The sequence below is a fragment of the Epinephelus fuscoguttatus genome, linkage group LG19, assembly GCF_011397635.1.
Source record: "Epinephelus fuscoguttatus linkage group LG19, E.fuscoguttatus.final_Chr_v1".
NCBI classification, from domain to species: Eukaryota; Metazoa; Chordata; class Actinopteri; order Perciformes; family Serranidae; genus Epinephelus; species Epinephelus fuscoguttatus.
Window position 1 is genome coordinate 5,144,167 of NC_064770.1, and position 17,897 is coordinate 5,162,063.

Below are 17,897 nucleotides of genomic sequence, written 5' to 3' on the forward strand. Positions count from 1 at the left end.
TGCAGCACTCCTTCCCCCACATCATCAAACCTGCCTCTTGCTGCTTTATTTCTCTCTGCTTTTCCTCATTTTTTCAGCCACGTCCACTCTGTCTTCTACTCCTGCATGCTTCAGCTGTTTGCCCCAACAGTGAATTTCATCCCTAAATTACCATGAAATCAACAATAACAATAGATACTGAGAAATGCTATCATATTTAGTCATCTTATGTATAACTGTTTTATATCTACATGCAGTACATTAATTGAGGAGGGACAAGGGGGTACACCATCGCCCTTGTGAAACAAATAATCATCCAAGTTTATTTGGAAGAGGCAATTCTAAGATTTCTAAAGATGTCACTATTGTTTTTGTACTGCAAATATTAACCAAAATATGTCATATAACATGCTGACAATCACGGAGCCATAATTTTGAGAAAAAGGCCTTAAAAGTTTGCAAAGTCCACCTGGACACATGACAGTGCCCATTGTCCTTCTACGCTGGGAGGCATGTTATACTCCAGGAGCTGGTGATGAAAAATACATTGAAAAGCTGGGGGACACTTTTATTTTGTAGCCAACTAAGTAACAAAAACAAGCATACCCAACAAGGTGGTGCAGGAAGAAAACATTGCATGTGGTGTAAGAACGGCAGTACACTTGACGAACAAAGTTAGCATACAGTCAGCAATGGCCTTTGCATGATAATACTCAAAAGTTGGATTCATTTTTTTATGAAAAAATCTTTTGATTCTTTTAATTGGTGCACCTTTTCGGATTAAAGGAATATGAATAATCAATCAACACATATACAGATTGTATGACCGCTTCAAAGGAGGGAAGGAAGCACTTGTTTCCCTGTCTCTCATGTTTACCATGCAAGTAAATCTGTATGAATTATTCTTTGGCACTCATGGTTTCTGTAAAATGGACTGGATGATTGAATTGTGGAAAATCTAACCAAGCTAATGATGTGAAGCATGTCCATATTGACAAAGTTTAACATTTAACATTATATTTGGAACTAGCTCAAGCGGGCCGATGGCAACCTGGTGGGTTTTAACCTGTTCAGAGCCCAATTGTGTTCCAAAGACACACACACACACACACACACACACACACACACATATATATAGTATATATATATATATATATATATATATATATATATATATGTATATACAGTACAGGCCAAAAGTTTGGACACACCTTCTCATTCAATGCGTTTTCTTTATTTTCATGACTATTTACATTGTAGATTCTCACTGAAGGCATCAAAACTATGAATGAACACATGTGGAGTTATGCACTTAACAAAAAAAGGTGAAATAACTGAAAACATGTTTTATATTCTAGTTTCTTCAAAATAGCCACCCTTTGCTCTGATTACTGCTTTGCACACTCTTGGCATTCTCTCCATGAGCTTCAAGAGGTACTCACCTGAAATGGTTTTCCAACAGTCTTGAAGGAGTTCCCAGAGGTGTTTAGCACTTGTTGGCCCCTTTGCCTTCACTCTGCGGTCCAGCTCACCCCAAACCATCTCGATTGGGTTCAGGTCCGGTGACTGTGGAGGCCAGGTCATCTGCCGCAGCACTCCATCACTCTCCTTCTTGGTCAAATAGCCCTTACACCGCCTGGAGGTGTGTTTGGGGTCATTGTCCTGTTGAAAAATAAATGATCGTCCAACTAAACGCAAACCGGATGGGATGGCATGTCGCTGCAGGATGCTGTGGTAGCCATGCTGGTTCAGTGTGCCTTCAATTTTGAATAAATCCCCAACAGTGTCACCAGCAAAACACCCCCACACCATCACACCTCCTCCTCCATGCTTCACAGTGGGAACCAGGCATGTGGAATCCATCCGCTCACCTTTTCTGCGCCTCACAAAGACACGGTTGGAACCAAAGATCTCAAATTTGGACTCATCAGACCAAAGCACAGATTTCCACTGGTCTAATGTCCATTCCTTGTGTTTCTTGGCCCAAACAAATCTCTTCTGCTTGTTGCCTCTCCTTAGCAGTGGTTTCCTAGCAGCTATTTGACCATGAAGGCCTGGTTCGCAGTCTCCTCTTAACAGTTGTTCTAGAGATGGGTCTGCTGCTAGAACTCTGTGTGGCATTCATCTGGTCTCTGATCTGAGCTGCTGTTAACTTGCCATTTCTGAGGCTGGTGACTCGGATGAACTTATCCTCAGAAGCAGAGGTGACTCTTGGTCTTCCTTTCCTGGGTCGGTCCTCATGTGTGCCAGTTTCAGTGTAGCGCTTGATGGTTTTTGCGACTCCACTTGGGGACACATTTAAAGTTTTTGCAATTTTCCGGACTGACTGACCTTCATTTCTTAAAGTAATGATGGCCACTCGTTTTTCTTTAGTTAGCTGATTGGTTCTTGCCATAATATGAATTTTAACAGTTGTCCAATAGGGCTGTCGGCTGTGTATTAACCTGACTTCACAACACAACTGATGGTCCCAACCCCATTGATAAAGCAAGAAATTCCACTAATTAACCCTGATAAGGCACACCTGTGAAGTGGAAACCATTTCAGGTGACTACCTCTTGAAGCTCATGGAGAGAATGCCAAGAGTGTGCAAAGCAGTAATCAGAGCAAAGGGTGGCTATTTTGAAGAAACTAGAATATAAAACATGTTTTCAGTTATTTCACCTTTTTTTGTTAAGTACATAACTCCACATGTGTTCAGTCATAGTTTTGATGCCTTCAGTGAGAATCTACAATGTAAATAGTCATGAAAATAAAGAAAACGCATTGAATGAGAAGGTGTGTCCAAACTTTTGGCCTGTACTGTACATATATATATATATATACACACACACATATATATAGTATATATATATAGCCAATTCTTTTACATTGGCATGATACATGGCCGGTCACCGACTGGTAAAGCACCCGGCGGCATCAAGGGGTAACAATTTAAGTTCAGGAGTCAAAAATCAAAGCAGAACAGTCGGGACAGGTGGTGGATGGGTCCAACAATTATCAACTTTCACCCGTGAGGCTGGTGTTTGCCTTTCATATGAATGTAAAGCTAAACCTTGTTCTTTTTTTCTGAACCCAACCACCTGCATTCGTTGTAGAAGGGGAAAAAAAAAACGCCAATTTGCGGTGTTGTACCAACATAGTGCATTTATTTTGAAAAAGACTGTGGGCAAACTGTACATTTCCTGTGAAAACAGAAGTGTACATATATATATAGTTTCAATTGCTGCTTAATGCTACTTGCAGGGGGTTTTGGTATTTGATTGTGTGGTGTTTGCTGTATTTGCAGCGATGAGTTGTCAGATTGGTGAAAATGTTTGTATTTTATCTGTTTGCAGATAAAGATATATATATTGTAAAGATACAGGCATGCAGACAAGATTTTCAGAGTTTAATTTTACAATTTTGCCAACTCACAGATTCATTATTAAGTAGCTATGGCTGAGTAAATTTGTCATTTTAGCCAGCGACAGGTGCTGAATTATTATTTCACCTCCCTCAGCTTGTGAAGACATTGATAATAACTTAAGATATAGCCCACTTAAAGGGAAATTTTGGTTTATTTCAACCCATTTCCTATCGTCCTAAATTTGTTTCCAGTCACTAGTGACTTAGAAATAATAGTTAGCATGTTAGCCGTTAGCCTAGATACAGCCGTAGCGTCAGACCTGTTAAAACTTAATTGAACAGGCATCCTTTCAAGTGCAAAGTTAGTCCACTAAACAAGCTTTTCCTCCACAAAGACCGCCTCATATCGCTAGGATAAATGTCAGAGAACATATAGAAAATGACATGTAAACGTGTTGTCTTACCTTACCGGTGTGCTGCCTTGTTTGTTGTTTACCATTTAGCTAAGGCTGCAACCGGTCCCATTCCTTGCAACAGAGGTATTCCTCTTCTGTGGGCATTGGGGTACAGCATTCACAGGTAACGTTACACCACCAATCTCCAGAGCTAAAGCCTTCCAGCAGCCATTCCTCCTCTGTCGTCCTCTAACGTTACCTGTTGCGCCTCTCTCTCTCTCCTCCTCCGTTCTTCAATTTCAAGAAGCTCTTCGTCAGTGTATTCTGGCTCAAATAAATAAGGGCGGCCATCGCCTCTCGATGTGGAAAGCCTATATACTAACATTCCACATTTAGGTGGTCTTCAGAGTTGTTGTCTTACCTTACGTGTGTTTACCGTTTACCTCTGCTTCCCAAAGCACGGCCGAAATCTCGCGAGAAGAAGCCGCAGCTGCTGCAAGGCAGAACCGGAAAGTAGCCTGAAAGGTTCATTCATTTATTTTATGAAAGATTTATAGAATAATGGCTGACTTTTTGCCAGACTTCGACTTTGTGGAGGAGGAATTTGATTTTGCAGAGTTTGATGGCTGCCCTTATTTATTTGAGCCAGAATACACTGACGAAGAGCTTCGTGAAATTGAAGAATGGAGGAGGGGAGAGAGAGAGGCACAACAGGTAGAGGACGACAGAGGAGGAATGGCTGCTGGAAGGATTTAGCTCTGGAGATTGGTGGTGTAACGTTACCTGTGAATGCTGTACCCCAATGCCCACAGAAGAGGAATACCTCTGTTGCAAGGAATGGGACCGGTTGCAGCCTTAGCAACAAACATGGCAGCAAACCGGTAAGGTAAGACAACACATTTACATGTCGTTTTCTATATGTTCTCTGACATTTATCCTAACGATATGAGGAGAAAAAGCTTGTTTAGTGGACTAACTTTGCACTTGAAAGGATGCAGACCTGTTAAAATTAAGTTTTAACAGGTCTGATGCTATGGCTGTATCTAGGCTAATGGCTAACATGCTGACTATTATTTCTATGTCACTAGTGACTTGAAACAAATTTAGGACGATAGGAGACGGGTTGAAATAAACCAAAATTTCCCTTTAAATTCATAGCTCTTGTAATTTGAAAAATGCAATCAGGCTGGTATTGAGATTATTTGCTCCTAGGACTCCATAACAACAACTGTAACAGTTTTGGACATGAATATATTTATAGAAAAAACATCTAAAATTTTGCATAGTGTGCTGTAGATAGTTATGAATGTGGTGGTTGATTTTGAATGTGATTGGTTATAAAAATGTTCCACACTGAGCACATTTTGTTGTCAAAGTAATGAGAAAAAAATACAGTGCCCCTGTGCCTGCTATATTACAAGAGTCTAGAGGAAGTTAACCTGATATCAGAGAAAGCTTATGACAAATTCTAAAAACCTGTAAATGGACTTATTTACATAATGTATTGTGGCCGAGGCGGATATCGGCATCTCTCTCCCTCTCTCTCTCTCTCTCTCTCTCTCTCTCTCTCTCAGCATTGTGAGTGTGGGTGCTGCATATGCATCCAGAAAGAATGACCTCATCTGGACGGAGTGTTTATAGAGTAACGTCAACCTCCTCTTCCCTCACTGTGAGCCCCACGTGTGCTTGAGTTGGAGAGAGAGAAACTGGATTTTTATGAACTTGTAATCAACTCACATAATGTATGTATATGTGAAACGGCATTGTATATTTCCATCCCGACATTCGGTATTTTATATTATGTCGAAAACAAAAGAGAAATAGTGGGGATGGGTGGGGTAAAGTCTGAGACAAGAAAAAGAAACACATTCTCATTCTGACTTTGTCACATATTGATGTATGGTTGTGGACTTTGCAAGTAGAGGTATGGCATGCAAGGTACTCTGGGTGTGTTGACACCATGTCAACTTCAGCCTGTTACGTGCATTGTCTCTTTTCAAAATACACTTCTGTTTTCACAGGAAATGTACAGTTTGCCCACAGTCTTTTTCAAAATAAATGCACTATGGTTTTTTTTTCCCTTCTACAACGAATGCAGGTGGTTGGGTTTAGAAAAAAAGAACAAGGTTTAGCTTTACATTCATATGAAAGGCAAACACCAGCCTCACGGGTGAAAGTTGATAATTGTTGGACCCATCCACCACCTGTCCCGACTGTTCTGCTTTGACTTTTGACTCCTGAACTTAAATTGTTACCCCTTGATGCCGCCGGGTGCTGTACCAGTCGGTGACCTGCCGTGTATCATGCCAATGTAAAAGAATGGGTTTTTTCATTGGTGTCGGAAGCCAGAAATTACTGACCAAGCACCAGTATTTGATGACATTGGAGTGACATCAGGTTGCAAAAAGTGATCAGAAAGTATTTTTGTTTTTTTGTTGGAGACTGAAATTCCCCTTAGCAAAATGTATCCTTACCCCCTGTGTTGTCATAAATCAGCATCGTTCAACTTACAAGCAAATACAATAGACTGATTGCCAATTGCTAATCTACTGACCATGTTCATGCTCCAAAAGGATGAGCCCTTTCTATTTTGGACCCAAAATATCAACTTTTGTTATGAGATATGTGATATTTTCATGGGCAGGTTACCATGAATTTGCTTAAATCGTACATGCTTCACAGGGGAATAACCAATCTGAGGTGTAGTAATAATAATAATTTATGTAGCGCTTTTCAGGATACTGAAAGACGCTTTTTGGGGGGGATTTTACTCTGATGGCACCTTAAGAACAAACATGATTCGCCCCAAAAGTGGTTGGATATGGAGATAAGTACTCTAGCACTCGATTTGCCCACCCTCCCACATGTGAACATGAATTTTCCATTTTTTTCTTTTTCATTTACTATTTAAAATGGGTTTGTGTATTGTAGGACTCTGTATTGATTCGCTCAGCGCCTCCTTGCTTTCTCTCTCTCTATTTATCATAAAACACTAGAGGACTACTGAGAGTTTGATTTTTGTGCCAGGGACAGTTGGGGAGAGTCTGCTCACACAGTGACAGGGCTAACTGTTAGCATCATATGGCTAACATAACCAATGTTATTAATGGGTTTAATAATAGTTTAGCTGTTTCTGTGTCGGTGTGAGTTTGTTAGGACCTTTTAAGGGGCTTAGTGTGTCGGATGTTAGCTGCTGCTATGTTAGCTTATGCTAGCTGGGCAGACATTGAATTGACCATGAGGAGAACTGCTTGGAGATGTTTCTCCAGGGCTGCATGTAACCTATGTACTAGCAGCAACATAAAATATGCCAATTTACATTTCTATTATTAGATTAGATTTTTTTTATATCTATATATTTTTTTGAATACCCAAGTACTAAAATATGGAAGTTAGTTAAAATGCCCATCCACTAGTGGTAAGGCTGTAGGAATGGGATTTGGCCAGTCACCATTTTGGTTCAGACTGAAATATTTGATGATTTCCCATGTTTGGTATGGACATTCATGATCATCAGAAGATAAACTAAGTACTGCCTCACAGAGCTGCCAGCTCTATTGCAGGCTCATTGCATTGACAAACACAAGAAACCCACAATTTAGTGGACAGATTATATTGAAAACATTAATGGTCCTGATGGGATGAACCATTTTTAATTAGATGATTCTATGAACTTAAGTCTGGCATCATCCTCAGGGCACTGATATGTTTATCGCCTGTACTGGAAGCCTTTTAGAATTATGACAAATAATCATCCCCCTTTTACAGTTTGTAAACAGTGATAATGATCGTAAGGATGCACATGCAATATGACAATAGAGGTTTGGCAGAGTGCAATAGCGTGTCAGGCTTAGGGTATTTGCAATATTAACCACCAAATATTGCAAATGCTACCTAAACAAAGTGACTTTGACAAATGGTGACCAACTTCCAGATCTGTGTGCTGTTACAGAGAGTGTAGAAGACATTATCAAGTGGTCCAATATTCAGTGGGTGTATACACATATTTGGAGGAGAAACATAACATGTCACCAACAAAAAATAACGAGCGTACACGTCACCTGATGCTTACACCTTGCTTATGTTATTTGTAGTCATGTACAGAATGTCAAATACCATGACATAGATTTTGTGTAGACGTTTTGTGTATTAATTCCAGTGATCAGCTCTAGCTGAAGATCAGAACAAAAGACCACTATGTATGAGGCCCATGTTATAATTAACAAACCAGAAAACTACCATTTCGTCCACAGACTGTAAAAGTAATGGATGTACCTACCCTGACATCACCCATTGGATTTTAAGCCTTGAGTTCTGGCTTTCATCCATTACCATTTTGTATTTTTGGAGCCACAAGTGACCATATTTGGTGGAGAGGCTGGCGCTGTGAAAGAACAAGGGGTGGTGTTGACTGAGAAGCAGAGGACACTATCAGCAGACAGCCTGTCACTCAAGTGGCTCACCCTTAATTATGCATAACTTGATAAAATGTATCTAAAAATTTAAACCATGAAGGTGTAAATTAGCTACAGAGACTAAAACCCTTTTTATACCAGGCTGTAAACATGTTTATTTGTGCTGTACAGTTGGGAAATTTAATATGAAAGTCTATGGCTTCCAGCCTCAAGTGGCCATTCAAAGAACTACAGTTTTTGGCACTTCCATGTTGGCTTGATTTGGCTAACTAGCAAATCAACAACAAAAAAATCAATAGGAGGAGGGCCCTGAAAAAGCCTAAAATATAAAGCTTGTTTTGGTTTGCATTTTTTCCCCTATTTAATTAGTGCAACAATTACATTAAAATTGGCCGAATAACTGGTTGAAAGACATAACTTTGTATTAAACAATAGTGGAAGCTTTCTGAGGCCCCTCTCACCCCTTGAAGGCACAAGGTAGTTTAGTCCACCCCTGCACAACGGATCATCTCTGAACGTAGCTAGAACCGAGTTGATGACTACGTATGCTTCTGGAGCACCAATGTACACTGTCATTTCTTTCCCCAACAAAAGGAAATCTGGGTTCCAAAAATAAAAGAATGAAAGAAAAGAAAAGGGGAAGAAAGGAAACTGACTTTGTAAAAATAATTTAAAAGGTGTGTGAGAGAGACATGAATCAAGAGAGGATGGGCAGGGGGCCCACAGAGACTGCTGATGCACAGGGCCCAGAATTTGGTGCTACACACCTGTAATGATGTAACATGTAAAGAACATTGCAGCATCTAGAGCTCTGAGGCTTCTGACTCGTTGTTGCTGTACTCTCTGTTTTTCTTCCTTTCTTCTGTTTCTTAACAGATTCTAGAGAATAACTTTCAAATGCATGTTTTTTTTTTTGTTTTTTTTTTGTCCCAACAGACAGCCTTTTCACATTGTTTCTTCAGGATTTATTGTCATTTTTATTCTCTGAGAGCCTGATGTTAACCTCAGTTTGATATCACCAATATGTCTAAAACCATGATATATTCAGCCTGGCCTTGCCTCACGTATCAGTTTCTTATGCCAAAAGGGATGAGATGAGATGCTTTGTCTCACTGTTTGTTTGTTTTATTCCTTCACCGGGAGTGTAGGCGGATGTCGCCACCAACAAGGAGCTGTGCACAGATGGCAATCGCTGCTGTGTGTGTACACTCCTTTCCATATGTGCCGGTATATACCTAGGCGTTCCATGGAAGACTTGCAGTCTGCTGGCCTTATGCTGCTTCTTTTTAGGCTCACACACCCACACAAAACACACACACATACACACACACACACAGGCTGTATTTTTAGCTAGCTTGAAGCCTGGGACTGTTTATAAGCAAAAGTAAGAGAGAGAGGGAATGGAAGCCACTGTCTTTCATGTAGGGTTGTGATTATAGTATGTTACACATGGACAAGTTAGAAATCTTAATGTTTAGTACATTTATTATTCAAGCTAAGAACCATGGAAACATCATCACTAGAACCCCTCCCCCCAAATAATGTCACATTTATGTCACACATGTTGCACTGAATAAATCAACACCTTTTTGACTGTGTCAGAGAGGTGTCACTTTAATTAAACTGTTATTCCTTTTAAGGTTTTGTGTGTTTTGTACTGGATTGCATTATAGCCTATGTACACCGAACAAAAATCAAAACACAGCACTTTTGTTTTTGCTCCCTTTTTAGAGGTTTAACTTAAAGACCTAATACTTTTTTATGTATTCAATAGCTGTATTTATATCAAATTTTGGTCACAAATTTGTTAAAATGTTTGTTAGTGAACACTTCTTTTCCAAGATAATCCATCCACCTGATAGGTGAAGGGTATCAAGATGCTGATTAAACAGCATCATTACTACACAGGTGTGCCTTTGGATGGTCACAATTAAAGGCCACTCAAAAATATGCAGCACTATTTTGGACTGAGCAAATCACCACAGGCCTGGGGATGAAACTAAATCTAAAAGGTTAATTACAGCACTTGCTAAACGGGTGGAAACTGACTGGAGAACTGCACTTGAAGTCTTGTGATTTTTCCTGGCTTCATATATGTAGAGGAAAACTCTGCTAGCCACTAGGGTAATTAATGCAATGTATGGCATGTTGCATTTTTGGGGAAAACGTGTCCAGTACGTGTCCAGTATTAATTTGTCAGTGAACCTTTTGAGTTGAGCTGAAAATTGTAGCCTTACCTTTGGTAAAAGTTGCTGTTGTTTCATATGTGCAGAAGACAACCCTACTAGCCACTAGGCTAATTTATAGAAAATAAAATGCCGTAGGCTAGTGCTAATAACATTAGCATGTTTTATTTGTGGGCCAACAAAAGACAAGTGTTTTGTCTGTGAATCTTGCGTATGAGTATTAATGAAGCCAATTTGTGTACTTGTGTTTGAAAGTGTCACTATTAAGCCATGTTAAATGTGTGTTTGAGGTATGGTTATAATCAGTCAAACTTTACAACACTTCAAAGAAACCTCACTCAGACTTTTGGAGGTGTAACTGGAGAGCAACATGGACACACTATCGCACAAGTATATGATGTATGAAAAAGACATCTTCACGTTGGCATGTTGTCACAAGTCATATGTCTTACTGTCATGGGGAACCATAGTTTAATGCAAATAGGAGCTGTATGAATCAGGGAAAGCGGCTAAACTGGAACTCCTGAAAAGTAAATAGAGAGAGAGCGCAATGTGTCATAATCTGAAAGCCACGTCCCCAAAGGGGAAACGAGGCCCACTTTCCCCTCCACTTCTTCACTCGTTTGCTGTCATTATGCCTCCGCAGTCGCGCTTTCAGGTCTCCGCAACTGAATTGCTGGCTTGCTAGCTAAAATTATTAGCTATAGCTAGCTAATAATTAGCTAAAAATAAGACGGCAAAGGATTATTTTAGCATGCTATGCCTACCAGAGAGGCAACGGTATATTGATAAGCTTAATATTGCCGGCCTACCTCAGTGTCCCTTCTCCTTACCTTGCTTGTCTTGGAAAAAAACATGATGTGGAGATTCTTTTTTAAGAAGATCAGCATTTCTGCATGCTCCTACTACCGGCACACATTGTTGTTTGGAGACATGCCTCTACATGCTGGTAGATTGATAGAAGTGCTAGAGCGGACCGCTGGAATGGACTGCTTGAATCGCGGAGTGCTGGGCACAATTATAACAGAAGTTGCATTCATACTGTCAATGCTTTAGCTTAGCATACATAAATACAGTTAACTGTTAGTCTGTAAAATACATTTGGAGGGTTTGACAAAGTGTTTGCTGCACGCTTAGGCATACCGAGTGTCAGGATCCCACAGTTTATTCCCTGTTGAAGCCTCACGTTTTATTACCTGTATCCACTTTTGTCTTCTACAAGGTTCCATTTTTCTGCTCGGCAGCTGATAAAAGCTAAGCTCTGGGTTTTTATTGGCCATGCAGCCCACCACACAGCAACTTTTTCGGCATTTGGACTTAGGGAAACTCTGCAGGCTGGAAACGGAGGGGGGAAGTGTGAGGGGAAAGCAGGCCAAGTTTCCCCTTTGGGGGCATGGCTTTCAGATTATGACGCCTTGCGCTCTGTCTCTATGCTGTATCATTAACCGGGGATCATAGGACATCAGTGAGTAGCTGCACTCTTTCAGCTGATCCAATGTAACCCCTTCAAATAAGCAGAAAAACAAAACTGTATTTCACAGAATACTCATTTTGACTTTGTCTCCTACCTCTTATGTTTTCAAGATTACACTGTTGTAGCATTGCAGCACTGATCTGAAATAAGTGAATCTAAAAGTCTGGACCATAAAGTACATTTTTTTGCATTTTTTGATTCCCAATCAATAGACTGGTAAAATTGCATTACCTTGTAAATATGGACTGTTTTTAAATGCACAATTAAATAATCTTAAACGTGCAATTAGCTATTGAAATCCAGTGATTAATCATGATTTAAAAAAAAAAAAAAAAAGTTTGTCAGCCCTATCACCACAAGATGCCACAGATGTTGCAAGTTTTGAGGGGGCGGCTGTTGGCATGCTGACTGCAGGTATTCCACCAGAGCTGTTGCCCATGAACTGAATGTTTATTTTGCTACTAGAATACATTTCTAATGTCATTTACCTGCATTCACAGTACATCTAACCAACCTCACAACTGCACAGATCGGTTACGATGACAAACTGTTGTTGGATAAAGACCCTGGTGAGAACAATGAGCAGCAATGAACTTCCCTGAGACAGTTTCTGACAGTTTGTGCAGAAATTCTTCAGTTGTGCAAACAATTTGTTGCATTAGCTGTTTGGGTGTCTGGTCTCAGACGATCTTGCAGGTGCAAGATTCTGGTCCTGAGGTGGTGTGGCTCTGCAGTTGTGAGGCTGGTTGGATGTACTGCCAAATTCACAGAAACGGCAGCTTATGGTCATGAAATAAACATTTAGGTTTTGAGCAACAGCGCCGGGGGATGAATTATCTTGGAACAGGAGAAGTGCTGGATATTTTAAACACATTATATCTATTGCATGCATGAAAAAATCTCAGATCTTTAACTTAAACCTGTAAAAAATGGGAGTGTGTTGCTCTGTATAATATATTATCTTTCCCTGTCTCTATACGGGGTTATTAATTTATGAACAAGACTTGTTCATAAATAGATTAGAAGCCAGCAAAGAGACACACCAACAGCTTTGGGAACACACACACACACACACACACACACTCTTTCTCTCAGTGTAACAGGAAACTGTGAAGTCCTCCTGTGTTTAACAGCCATTGATCTCACTCACACTGAGAGCTAAAGGACAAACAGACTGCTGCTGCTACTCAGTATATGTGTGCATGAGCATCTATTATGTCTGTGTGTTTGCATATTTAACTCTTTCCAGTTCAGACTTGTCTCCCATAGACTATTTATAGCTTCTTTCTAATTCATGGGCTCTAAGGATCTGTGGCCTGAGGTCTGATACTGTGTTCTCACAATAATATGAGTTATTAATGTGAGAACTAATCTGACATTAAAGAGCAATTTAACAGACCATATTTCAACCGGAGAGACTATTTTTTTTTATATAGTAGAAGGAATATTTATTAACATGTGCACATAAGAATGAAAGTGTGAAATGTTTTGGTGATTAGACCCAATGGAGATGGTATGAATTAGGGATTGTGATGAATCTGTAGTCAAATAGGGAACCCCCCGGGGTCTAGACACTGGTGGTCGTCAAAGGTGGTGAAGATGAGATGAGAAGAGGACGGAGAAGCGCTGATGATCTGGATGAGTAGAGGAATGAGCCTTTGTTGAGCTTGTCCTGGACTCTGGATACGATGGCTGGAGCTGAACAGGGTGGAGGAGGGTGCAACATTTCTGCCAAAAATGACAGCTGACAGCAGCAGAAGAGAGAGCAGATGTAAAATTTTGAAGTAGCACCCTGATTGGCTGATAGAGATCATGGCAAAGTTTGATTGGATAACTAAAAGAGTGAACAACTACAGGTCAGCTGATTAAAGGGAGCAGAGGGAGTGAAAGGGAGAGAATTGTGAATGGATGAGCACAAAGAAAGTCTTTCTGACTGAACTTACGCTGAGCTTTGTTTGCTTAAACATGCTCTCTTTACATATTAATAAAACGCATTCAAATACAGTGTGCTTTCAGATCTTTCCCTCTTTCAAGTTACAACACACAAGAGTTATGTATATAAGTATGTCTCTGTGAATTCTCGATGAGATAATATGTAATACCTGGATTTTTATGCCTCCACAGTGATGAAAGTTGTGGCCAAAGGCATTATGTTTTCAGATTGTCTGTCTGACCATCCCATTCTTGTGACATGGTATCTCAATAACGCCTTGGAGGAATTTCTTCAAATGTGGCACAAATGTCCACTTGGCCTTAATGATGAACTGATTAGATTTTGGCAAAGGTCAAGGTCACTGTGCCCTTATCCGTCAAATTCTTGTGAATGCAATACTTCAAGAATGCCATGAGTGTTTTTTTTTTGTTTTTTTTAATTTACCACAAATGTTCACTTTGAGTCACGGATGAATGGATTTGATTTTTATGGTAAAGGGTGAGAGGTCATGGTCATTGTGACCTTATCTGTCTCATTCTCGTGAATGCAGTATCTGAAGAACACCTTGAGGGAATGCTGAACCCCAAATTGCTCCCGATGGCTGTTCCATTGGTGTGTGAGTGTGTTAAAAACTGAGGAGCACATTGGAGCTTGTATGGTAGCCTTGGCCACCATTGTATGAATGTGTGTGTGTGAATTAGTGAATGTGACTCGTAGTGTAAAAAGCGCTTTGAGTGGTCGGATGAGCAGAAAGGCGCTATACAATTGCAGATCCATTAACCATTTACCATTTACCATTTACGTCCACTTGGACTCAAGAATGAACTAATTAGATTTTGGTGGTCAAAGGTCAGTTTCACTGTGTCTTTGTAGCTGTCTCATTCTCATGAACAGGCAATCTCAGAAAGGCCTTGAAGGATTATTATTCAAATTTGGCACAAATGTCCACTTTGACCTTATGATGAAGTGATCACAATTTGGTGATTGGAGGTCAAAGGTCAAGGTCATTGTGACATCACAAAACACATTTTTGGCCATAACTCAAGAATTATGCTTATTAAAGCCACAGTGTGTAGGAATTTCTCCCATCTAACGTTGAAATCATATATTGGATTCAAACGGATAGCACACTCCAGGGCCTCACAGTTTCAAACTCATATTGAAACAACAGTAGCCGCTGTGTATCCAAAAGCTATGATAACATTAATGAAACCATGTCATCCGATACTTCATGGAGTATTCATTCAGGCTCCTACACAGGAGGGGTAGTAGCGAATTGCCTCTTGCTCCTCTCCTTCAGCTTCTCAGTCACGCAGCACTGGCCTGGCTCTCAACGAAAACGCCACAGGCAGGGCTGTATGTCCCTTGCTGGCAGATGTATTGTCAAGATGGCCCGCTCAATGTACAAACAAATCTGAAATTCTCCTTTTACGCGAATAAGTCAGATTATTGGTGGAGGTAATAGTACACCAGTGATGACATATTTATGAATGCAGACATCAATTTTTGCCAATAAACAACTGAAAATGTTACACAATGTCCCTTTAAGAGAAAAATTTCAGACAAACATCTAATAGGAGAAAATGATAAAAGGATAACATTTTATATCCAAAAGGTCAAAGGTCAACTTGATTGTGAGATCATAATGTTCTTCAAAAACACTATTCTGGCCATTACTTAATGTCATAATTCAGGAACGAAAGGGCAGAAATTTGGTCGACATTAATCTTGGGTGTCCATCTTGAAACTGTGCTGATTGTATAGATCTTCTGTGCTGGAAGATGTGTGTGAAGCATCCATGTTTTCACAGACATGGATACAATCTGTAACTGCAACTTGGTGGGTTCAGGATGGCAAACAACTGTGAGGAGGTAATTCTAGTCTGTTCCCTATCAGGAAGTATAAAATAGAGCTCAGAAATGTTAAAGTTATAGCCCTCTGTCTATTTTGCAAGTGGTGATGCTGCTTTTTGTGGCTGGTGTCAGATGGCAGTGGAGGGTAGCTGCAGATTGCTAATCAGGATGAGGAAATCAACTCAACAGTTTGTAAACTCTCTTCCTGCCACCTCTGCTAGCTTGCCAGATTGAGGTTTTGACATGTAAACATCAGCGAGCATTGAGACACACATTTTTGTGTGGCTTTTTCTCCTGAACTAGCATCCTGCTAGCCATTGTACAAATGTTGGATAATAAACTGCACAACATTCATGCCACATCAGTTACCAAAAGAATCAGGAGCAGTAATATCCTTTGTTTTACCAATATCTAGCTAAATTCCAGAACACCAGTCAACCAGGTGACTCTTTTCTTATATGCTGATCTAACAGAACAAAGGACTAGAGACAAGAGGACAAGAGAAAGGGAAGAAGCATGTGCTTCGAAGTATACAGTATAAGGAGTAGTGTGACATTAGGAATATGAGGTGCTGTCCTGTTCCTGCTAGCCCTGCACCACAAGGAAAATTAACTCTCTGGATCACTGCTGTACACTGTTCAGAGGTGGCTGCAGCAAAGTTGCTGCACATGTTCAGGAGAAGACTGAATGACTGACTGAATGTGATGGTGTTTTGTTCCGCAGGGGTGTACAAGACAAGGTCACAGATTTTCCAAAGATTACTTGGGATCTAGATCATAGAATGACTTGAAATCTACTGGAAAAGGGGAAATAATTGCTATTACAAAGAACACTATTGTTTTGGACCAGTCTAAATCATAAAGTGACTGTACACATAATGTACTAACTCAAGAAAATGAATTTAGTGTTAAGTTACTCATTAAGTAATAGAGCATGATTAAAATTAAAATGGTACATTCTGTGGAGAGCATGTTACACTGTTTATAAGCTTGGCCTGATGCTGGTGAAAATGTCAGAGCCATCATTTGGGATTCGTACAGCAGCAATTAATGGAGCATGTACACTGCACATTCCTCAAAATTAAATAATCTGCTTTACATCACTATCACCTTTTAATCACTTAAGATCGGGCATTCTCTTGTTTGAATATTTTTGTATTCATGATTAATAATCCATTTATTAAGTAGTTACAAAGTATTTAGCTGTTAATAAATATTCTAAATTATCAGCAAGAAGTTGTCCATATGTGTTATTTAAAGCAGAAGACAGAGGTCCCTGTATCAAAAAGAATTCCACATCCTACTTATGAGAGTGATTCATTTTATTATTATTATTATTATTATTATTATTATTATTATTATCATTTTGCCTCAGAATGAAGGTAGTGTCCCAAACTTATCAAGTGTAAATTCTAAAAGTAGTCATACCGCTAAATCAGTAATAGACAACATCAGCTGTCTGTGAATACTGGACCAAAACCTTTCATAGCATCCACTGTTAAGAGATCAAAAGTCATCAACCAGCAGTCAGTGGCAGGAGAGAGATCAAGGAGCACATTCACATCTGCCACCGCAGGCCATCTCTGAACAGAGACAACACCATTTAAGCATTTGTTTCAGTTCCAGCTTTGTCTCCTAAACTCCAGACGCTTTAATTTGTGCTGCAATGGCAGCTTGATGTTTCTATGGTGAAAATTTTGTAGAGCCCCGTACAGTACAAATTATTAATGTTATTTTTATTTTATTTTTTATTTTATTTTATTTATTTTTTTCTACAAATGATCACAAAAAATTTTTCCAATTTCTGCTTTGTTGGTCAGGGAGCTGACTTTCAAGAAAAAATATTGGATAAAGACCCATTTTGAACGGACACAGACAAATTCTGTTATGATATCATATTTGGATAATAAAACAAAAATACCAACACCTCATGACCAGTCACTGTAATTATTATGTCAGTACCATTACAAAGTGATCTCAGCACTGTGTGGGAGAACTGACCTAATTGGCACTGCTACGTAAATAGCCATCAATGTTTGTCAGGCTGCTGTAGAAGAAAGTTTCTCATTTTCTCTCAGCTCTGTCAGTCCTTCAGGCTGTACTTGTAAAATGTATTGATGATGTATTGATTCTTTTTACAGTGTTAGTTCCTTTAAGTTAATACATGTAAATGTATTGAGCCTTTCCAGTTTTGATACTTATTGCAAAATATGGTGTCAGTTTCTCTTTAACATGCTGTTATAGTACATTCACATTTGATGGATAATGTTGCCAGCCCCAAAAAACTTATTTTCAAAGCATTCCCAGTCTTCATG

At 39.6% G+C, this 17,897-nt stretch overlaps 1 protein-coding gene across 13 annotated transcripts in view; it reads left to right on the forward strand.

Moving 5' to 3' along the window:
* rbfox1 (RNA binding fox-1 homolog 1) overlaps positions 1 to 17,897 on the forward strand; it is a 567,561-nt gene that overhangs the window by 483,813 nt on the left and 65,851 nt on the right. The window lies entirely within an intron of this gene.